Source organism: Alligator sinensis, unplaced genomic scaffold (assembly GCF_000455745.1).
Source record: "Alligator sinensis unplaced genomic scaffold, ASM45574v1 scaffold406_2, whole genome shotgun sequence".
In the NCBI taxonomy this organism is placed as follows: Eukaryota; Metazoa; Chordata; order Crocodylia; family Alligatoridae; genus Alligator; species Alligator sinensis.
Genome location: NW_005842543.1, coordinates 179,406 through 188,641, shown reverse-complemented (window position 1 = coordinate 188,641; position 9,236 = coordinate 179,406).

Below are 9,236 nucleotides of genomic sequence, written 5' to 3'. Positions count from 1 at the left end.
TTTATTCACCAAGGCGCCCCCGGGGGTTACAAGAAATAATGGCCACAAGCTAGCAGAGAGCAGATTTTGTCTGGACATTAGGAAGAACTTCTTCACAGTTCGAGTGGCCAAGTTCTGGAATGGGCTCCCAAGGGAGGTGGTGCTCTCCCCTACCCTGGGGGTCTTCAAGAGGAGGTTAGATAAGCATCTAGCTGCGGTCTTCTAAACCCAGCACTTTCCTGCCTATGCGGGGGGACGGACTCGATGATCTATTGAGGTCCCTTCCGACCCTAACATCTATGAATCTATGATATGCTCAGGTTCTCCCCTAGCAGTGTCATTAGTGCCCACATGAATGAGCAGTATGGGGTAGTAGCCAGAGGAGCCTCAGTAGTTCCTGCTTTCCTTCCGACACTTTAATAACAAAAGAATAAGTTATCAGGTATAGTACGGTGGTGATAGGTGCTCTAATAGAGATGTTACATATTCATACCACACTAATAGCTAAATGTAAGCAAATATTAGGAGCAAATTCCTGTATACTGTCAACATATATGCTTAAGTTTATGGCAGGGAATTTGTTTCATATCAAGAAGAAGATAATTCAAGTGCCACAATATACAAACGTTCCGAGGAATCTAGCTGTAAAATATGAGTCTCTTTATCATTTAGGTAGCTTGTTCTTAATCATCTTTACTGCCTCTATTCTTTATGCAGTGATAGCTATCCCACTAGCATTTCAGTGCTACAGATTGACAGACCTAGATATGACCCTGAGCACAGTGGACCCAGTGAGTTGCTGGACAGAAATGGTCTGAGTAAAGGTCTTGTCTAATAGGACTTGATGTTCATTGGGATCCTGTAACTAGTATAAACTTTGAATAGAGTGTTCACTGCTTAATCCTGAAGCTTCCCACTGATAGTACAATTATGACAGGTCTTTATTATAATACTGAAGAAAGTAATATTGACGGCAATTATAAAAGCTTCCTTCCAGCTGTTCCCTGAATTATTTAGTCCTTAAATTAAGCCATCCTTTAAGGAAGTTTGTAGCTGAAGATCTTTGTTGATTTATCCTTTTATTAGAGCAGCATGTCATGCACCGAGGAATAAATAGGTGGTTTGACTCATGATTAGCACCAGCCAATACCTGAAGATCTGAGGCATAGTTGGGGTCAAAGCTAGAGGGTCAGAGTCTAAATCAAGGCTGAAACACTTGGCAGACTAAGGTCCGGAAGCGAGCCAGGTCTGGCACCCATAAGAGCTGAGTTCTAACAATTCAGTACACGAAGTAAAGGTTGACATCTGAGCAGGGTCAGCAACAGGTGGTCAGACCTGGAATCAGGGTGGAGAGGCAGGAATATAGCATGTTAGTCCAAAGTCCAGACAGCTTCCCCAGGAAACAAGATGCCTTATATAGGTGGGAGGGGCTAGGGGCCCCAGGCCAGTCAGAGGCCAGCAGTGGGAGGCCCTTTCCCAGTGAACCACCTTTCCTTGCCATTCTGCCTTCCTCCATGAGCTATGCCCTGGTGGAGGGCCGAATTCTGTCCCTGAGCCCCTAGGTTGGGGGATCGGGACCAGGTTCTGACTACTACTGCCTTTGTGGTTTTTATTCAGACTTTATTTTTACGACTCAGTTATGTTATACACTTGACAACTAGAAAATGCAGTTACTAAAGGTATTATTTAGAACAGTGTAATACTAGGTTAAACTTGTCCTTTCTTAATTTTTGGTAAATATCTGAATGGATAAAATGTCTGATTAAGTAAAATATAAAGTTAAAACATGCAGTTTTTCTTTCCTGCCTTTAATTTAAATTCCCCTGCTACTTACCTATTAACTGCTACTGCTGTTTGGCTAAGAAATGTGCCTCTAACTACTTTTTATTATGTCATATCTCTGGCTCTTCATGCTACCCCACCTGTTTGTCTTACATGCCTGCTACATGTTCTCTTTACACAGTGGGTCAGACACTGTCACTTTCTATGTACATGCAGCACCTAGCACAATAGAGATCTGATCTGATCAGCTTCTAGGTGTGTAAAAGTGAAAAAAAAATCCAATAAAATAGTGCTTTTTTATTTTGACAATTTAAAATTATCAACGATAATGTCAAGTGAACCCAAGCATATTGGTTGACCTTACTCAGATTATACCAGATGGTACCAATCCCAGACTTGATTATTCAGCAGGAGGATGGAAATCTTTTGATATAGTCTGTGGGGGAAGAACACTGGGTTAACAGATTCCTGGTCTAATGTCCTTGTATATACTTTTAAAATCATTACTTTCTAATGTTGTGAGCAACGAGCATAGGTGCTGGCTCTATGGGTACTCCAGGGCTCAAGCACCTACCAAAAAAACTGGCAGTGCTCAGCACCCATGAGCCATGGCTGAGATGTTAAAAAAACCCGAAAGAAACTTCTCTTTACCAGAAGAAGCAGCATGTTACTATCAGCCTGGCTCTGCGGCATCTGTAAAGGTTGGTGCTTCAGAGGGGCTTTGTAGCACTTGGTGCTAGGGCCAGGACTCCCCATGCACTCGGCAGCTCCAGATGGGGGAAGGGCAGGAAACAGCGTCACTTTCTCCATGCTCTCGCACCTGTGGGGGTGGGGGTTTTGCCGCCACTGCTGGTGCTGCCAGTGGGAGCCTGTTAGAGACCCTGTGGCAGCTCTATATCCTGCACTGGGGTTTCCAACATCAGTGGCGCCTTCTGTGAGTCTCACTCACCGTCTCCCAGGGCTGCCTCGAGGCTGCTCGCTCCACTCTGCCCAGCTACAAAGGTGCGCCGGCACCTGCCTGGGCAGAGCGGCCCCAGGGTGGGTCTCGCCCATGTGGTACCCCCTATGTCAAGCTCCTGGCAGCCCCAAGCTAGAACCTTTGAATTGAGTTGGGCACTGATTGGCAGGGGCCCCATCAGCCTGTACATTAATCTGCCTGTGTTCTAACTTCTTTCATGCCTTTGTTCCTTCCCCTTTGGTGTCCATTGAAATTTCCAAGATCTTAATCACACTCTCTACCACCCACAGGCAGAACTTCTGTAATTTCTCCCAGTTCCCCACACCCATCAACATACTTTTCATCATCTTTAATTTCACCCTTGGCACTTTGCCATAGTCCTCAGTATGCTTCAGTACCCTGTTGATGAATGCATTATCCTGACCCACAATGTTCACATCATCCACGTATAATGAACATTTAACTTCTCCTCCTGGTATCTTTGCACCACTTATCTATCAGCTTATCAACATTAATTCTCTGCACCAATGGCTCCATCTCGCACACAAAAAGATAGGGGGACAGCAGGCATCCCTGTTTCACCTTTGTTTGTATGGGGAATGCTTTGTTCAAGTAAGTATTTACCAGTACTCAACTTCCTGCTTTACTGTATAGCACTTTGACCCTTCTGATCATCTTTGCTGGAAACCCCATCCTCTGCAATACTTCAAACATGAAAACATGTTCAACCTTCTCATAAGCTTTTTCCAGGTCTAGATTCATTATTTCCATATTTCTTTTCTTCTCTTGCACATCTGATATAATCTCTTATTAACAATAGGGTCTGAGAGATCCTTCTCTCAGGAATGGCACATGTTTGTTCTTGTATCATATCTGCTAAACAATTATACATTCTTTTGCTAATACTTTTGTCATCAACTTGTAGTCTACGTTTAAAAAGGCCTCCAGTTGCCTAACACACCTTCTTTTCCTTTCTTGCATATCAAAATTATCAACCTTCTGCAAAATCCTCCCCTATCTCCCCCACACTCCATTTTACCCCGTATGTCTATCTTATATCTGTCCCCAGCAATTGCCAAAACTTTTCAGAGAATTCCACCGGAAGTCCATCTTTTCCCAGTGCATTCCCTTTCTTGCAAGCTTTTAAGCAGTCTTCCACTCAGTCTTATGCTTCACTTCTCCTCCAATTTTTGTTTCTTCTCATCCTCTAGGCCATCCTTTATCACTTCAAAGAACACCTTCACCTTCACTATTCTTCCATCCACGTCTCTTCTTTTGTACAACATTGCTATGTCCAACATCTCACTTTTTTTCATATTTAGATTCCTTCTTCAGTTCTCACTGCTTCCAATTCCGTTCTTCTTTTCCTCAATTTCGCTGAAAAATACTTACACCATCCTTCCTCCTTGTCCACCCAAGGTGCTCTAGTCAGGAAGATTTTCTCATCTATTTTCGTTTTGACCCATTCTTCAGTCCATTGCTTTGTCTTTCAGTTCTTCTTTCACTTGTCCTCCTCTTACCACCTTCTTTAATAATTCCTACTTCCTTGCCCGCAATTCTTTTAACTCTTCAGGGTCCTTGATCCTTTATACAGGTCTACATATTCTTGACAGGTCATCTCATCCTGTAATAACTGAACATTTAACTTCCACATCCCTTTCCCCCTACTTTCACTTTTATCTAAACTTACTTCCATTTGCAGCATCCAGTGATCACTGAAGGTCACACTGAAGATCTCCTTCTTTCCAGTCCGTATCCCCTTTGAATTTAATGCTCGACACCTCTCTCACATGCGGTTCCATCCTTGTGGTAGACCAGGGGCAGGCAATTATTTTGGACGGAGGGCCACACAGGTTGCCCTCACCCTTGACATTTTCTCCACCCCCTGGTTGCCATATTGGGACCAGATGTCCCATCCCTAACCCCTGACCTTTGCTGCCAGAAGTCCCTCCCCTTGCTCTTGGAAACGCTCCTTTTGGGAAGGGAGGGTTGCCGTCTTGGTATTTTTCTGATTCCAAGTCATACACTAAAAGTCAAACACCTACTGTAACATATTTTAATTTTATTACAAAAATATTTATCATGATTTGTGTACTGTATATAGAGGTGATTGCATAATAACTCAAAAATAAAGTCTTACTCTTGTATATTATGTGTGGGGGGGTATGGGCTGTGGTTGTGGGTGGGTTTGTGTGTATGGTAGGATGTAGGGGGGTTGTGAGTGGCTGTGTGGGCTTCCCCCAGTGACATATGAGTGAGGGAGCTGCAGGCCTTCCATGTGGAGCCTCCGCAGTACAGGTGAGCAGGGCAGCCTGCACTCTTCACCCCCATGCGCAGCGGTGGCCGGAGCACAAGCACCCTGAGTGTCCCTGCCTGCTGCTGCCACAGGTAGTGGGGGCTGTGCACCATGGGAGGAAGTGTGTGGGGGTCCCCACAACCCCCACCCTCCCTCACACCCATATCCTGCCCACCCAGGCTCCCACCCCCATAAGCGTGGGCTCCACACTACTGCCAGCTCAGCCCCATGCTCCCTGCCCCCGCCCAGCTGCAGTTTGCCCCTGCCCCTCCAGTACCACTTCCCTACCTGCTGCCCATAGCAAGCAGGATGCCGGGGAAGGCAATCGGGTCCCTCAGTAGCTGCAGCAATGGCAGCAGCAGCCCTGCCCAGAAGCTGCTATTGGCTGGGCTCTTCCACCCATTAGGATGACGTGAGGTGCAATAGGGTATTTTGGGGGGACAGTGTATACACAGGTGCCTTGCTCCTATCCTCATGGGCAGAAGGGGTGGGTGGGCTACAATTTGTTGGTGGGTGCCTGTAGCCAGATGAAAGTGCCTGGCAGGCTGGATTTGGCCTGTGGGCCATATTTTGCCTGCCCCTGTGGTAAACTCTCATCAGCATCTCAACCTTTAAGCTAAGATTACACATTTTGGCACCAAGAGGAGGGTGTTAGGGCTGACTCTGGCTTTCCTGATCCTAGCCTGGTATTGCCATAGCGTCAGGCCCAATACCAGTTCCCTGCAGAGGGAAACACCCATCTATTTTTTCTTATAAGGGCCCCGCACGCATGCACGCGCGCACGCGCAAAGAAGAAATCGAACAAGGTTCCCATCGGTGGCATAGCTTTTTGGCCACCCCTTGTCTTAGATCAAGTGTAGCTGGTTCAGCTGAGGCTCAGTTTACTGACTGGATTGATGCCAGGAGCTCCAGAGGATAGTGGTGGAGCACTGGGATGGAGGAAAAGGAGGAGGAAGAGTTTTCAGAGCGCAAAACAGCATGGCAGCGGTCTTGGAGAGGAGAGTGACAGCTATGGAATAGAAAGTGGATCAGGAAATGAGAAGTGACTCGGAGAGTGGAAGGAAATATCAAGCAGCTGATGGAGGATGGGTGAAAGTGGGGAAGAAGGGATGAAAGAAGGCAGGAAAGAAAGGTGTTGTGGGATCAGTGGTTTTGGAGGAGGGTTTACTGAAGAAAGCAATGAAGGAAGAGTCCAGTCAACAGGAAGAACGGGAGAAGAGGAAGAGAGAAGGTCAGGAAGGAGAAATGAAGAATATAATAGTGACTGAAGGGAAGACGACAACTAGTTGGAGGAATAAGCCAAACCAGCAAAAAGAAAGATGAGAAGAAACAACAGACTGAGTGGCAAGTAATCTACTCCTGAGAATAAGAGCAGTAGTAACAGGGGAAGGAGAATAGAGAAGTTGGATGATGAATAGATATAAATTTGTAGAAAAGATATTGTTTGAAGTTTTGGATGTTAAAGCAGAACATTTGAATAGCCTTCTCGCTTTTCCTAGCTAGAAGTCTTAGGAAATTTCCTATTGGAGCCGAGAAGGTTATGAAGATTTTTGGAAGACACATGAGGTAGTAGGTGAGAGAGAAGAACTTAAAGGGAAACATAAAGAACATAAAGTTTTATTATGGGAGAGAAGAGAGAGGGCAATGATTATTCAAATGTACACGAACATACTTGAGATGGGGAAGATAGAAAAATGGTTGGAGAATTATGCACAAAAGGTGCGCACATTGAGATGATACATGATAAATACAATATACAGACAGGATTGTGGAGAGCATGCATAGTAATGAGGGCAGATGAGAGGAGTCCTGGCAGGATAAAATAAGAGTCCTGGCAGATGTCTGCTATAGACCACCAGACAAGGAGGAGGAAGTTGTAGATGAGGCTTTCTTCAAACAGTTAGTGGAAGTATCCACATCACAGGTCCTGGTTATAATGGGGTACTTCAATCGCCCTGACATCTGCTGGGATGACAATACAGCAGTGCACAGGCAATCTAGGAATTTTTTGGAGAGCATTGGGGACAAATGCCTGGTGCAAGTGTTGGAGAGTAACTAGCAGCCTGACAAAAGGAAGAAAGGAGAGGAGCACAGTATGGACCACAGACTTCAGAAAAGCAGACCTAGACTCCTCAGGGAATTGATAGGCAGGAACCACTGTGAAGCCAGTCTGAAGGGGGAAGGAGTCCAAGAGAGCTAGCTGTATTTTAAAGAAACCTTAGAGAAGGTGCAGGAACAGCACATCCCAGTGTACAGGAAGAACAGTAAATATGGCAGCTGACCAGTGTGGCTTAGCAGAGAACTCCTCAGTGAGCTCAAACACAAAAAGGAAGCTTACAAGAAGTGAAAACTTAGATGACTAGGGAGGAGTATAAGAATATTGCTCAGGCATGCTGGGATAAAATCAGGAAGGCCAAAGCACAATTGGAATTGCAGCTAGCAAGGGACATGAAGGGTAACAAAAAGGGTTTCTACAAGTATGTTAGCAACAAGAAGAAGGTCAGGGGAAGTGTGGATCCCTTACCGAATGGGTGAAGCAACCAAGTGACAGATAATGAGGAAAAGGCTGAAGTACTCAATGTTTGTTTGTTTTTTTTACTTCGGTCTTCATAGGCAAGGTCCACTCCCAGATTACTGTACTAGGCTGCACAGTTTGGGGAGAAGGTGAGCAGCCAACAGTGGTGGAAGCACAGGTTGGGGACTTTTACACATCTAGATTTTCTGAAAAGTCCATGGGGCCGGATGCAACGCATTCGAGGGTGCTGACGGAGTTGGCTGATGTGACAGCCGAGCCACCGACCTTTATCTTCAAAAATTCATGGTGACTGGGGAAGGTCCCGGACCATTGGAGAAGGGCAAATATAGCACCCATCATTAAAAAGGGAAGAAGGTGGAGCCAGGGAACTACAGACCAGCCTCACCTCAGTCATTGGAAAAATCATGGAGCAAATTCTCATGGAATCCATTTCTAAGTACCTGGAGAAGAAAGTGATTAGGAACAGTTAGCATGGATTCACCAAGGTTAAGGCATGCCTGACCAACCTGACTGCCTTCTATGATGAGATGACTGGCTCTGTTGATGTGGGGAGACTAGTGGATGTGGTATACCTTGATTTTATCAAAAGCAAGGCTTTTGATACATTCTCCTACAGCATTCTTTCAAGCAAGATGAGGAAGTATGGGTTGGATGAATGGACTGTAAGGTGGATAGAAAGATGGCTGGAACTTCAGAATCAATGGGTAGTGAGATCTACCCATTGATTCTGAAGTTGACATCCAGTGTCAAGTGGAGTGTCCCAGGGGTTGGTCCTTGGGCTGGTTTTGTTCAATATCTTCATCAGTAACTTGGAAGATGGGATGGAGCACCCCCTCAGCAAGTTTGTAGATGACACCAAGGTGGGGAGAGTAGTGAATATAGTGGAGGGTAGGGCTAGGATTTCAGAGAGACCTCAACAAATTGAAGGATTGGACCAAAAGAAATCTCATGAAGTTCAATAAAGACAAGTGCAAAGTCCTGCACTTAGGATGGAACAGTCCCATGCACCACTACAGGCTACGGACCAACTGGCTAAGCAGCAGCTCTGCAGAAAAGGATTTGAGGGTTACGGTGGACAATAAGCTGACTATGAGCTAACAGTGCGCCCTTGTTATGAAGAAGGCCTTTGGCATACTGGACTGCATTAGTAAGAGCACTACTAGCAGATTGAGGGAAGTGATTATTTTCTCCTTTTCAGCACTGGTAAGGCATATCTGGAGTACTGTATCCAGTTTTGGGCCCCACACTACAGAAAGGATGTGGCTAAGTTGGAGAGAGTCCAGTGCAGGGCAACAAAAATGGTTAGGCGGCTGGGCCCATGACTTCTGAGGAGAGGCTGAAGGAATTGGGTTTGTTTAATCTAGAGAAGAGAAGATTGAGGAGGGATTTGATAGCATCTTTTAACTACCTTTTAACTGCATGACGAATAGATCCAAGGAGGTGATACTTCCCCTCTATCGGGTGCTGGTCAGACCGCAGTTGGAGTACTGTGTGCAATTCTGGGCGCCGCACTTCAAGAGGGATGCGGATAACCTGGAGAGGGTCCAGAGAAGGGCCACTCGTATGGTTAAGGGCTTGCAGACCAAGCCCTATGAGGAGAGACTAGAGTACCTGGACCTTTTCAGCCTCCGCAAGAGAAGGTTGAGAGGCGACCTTGTGGCTGCCTATAAGTTCATCACGGGGGC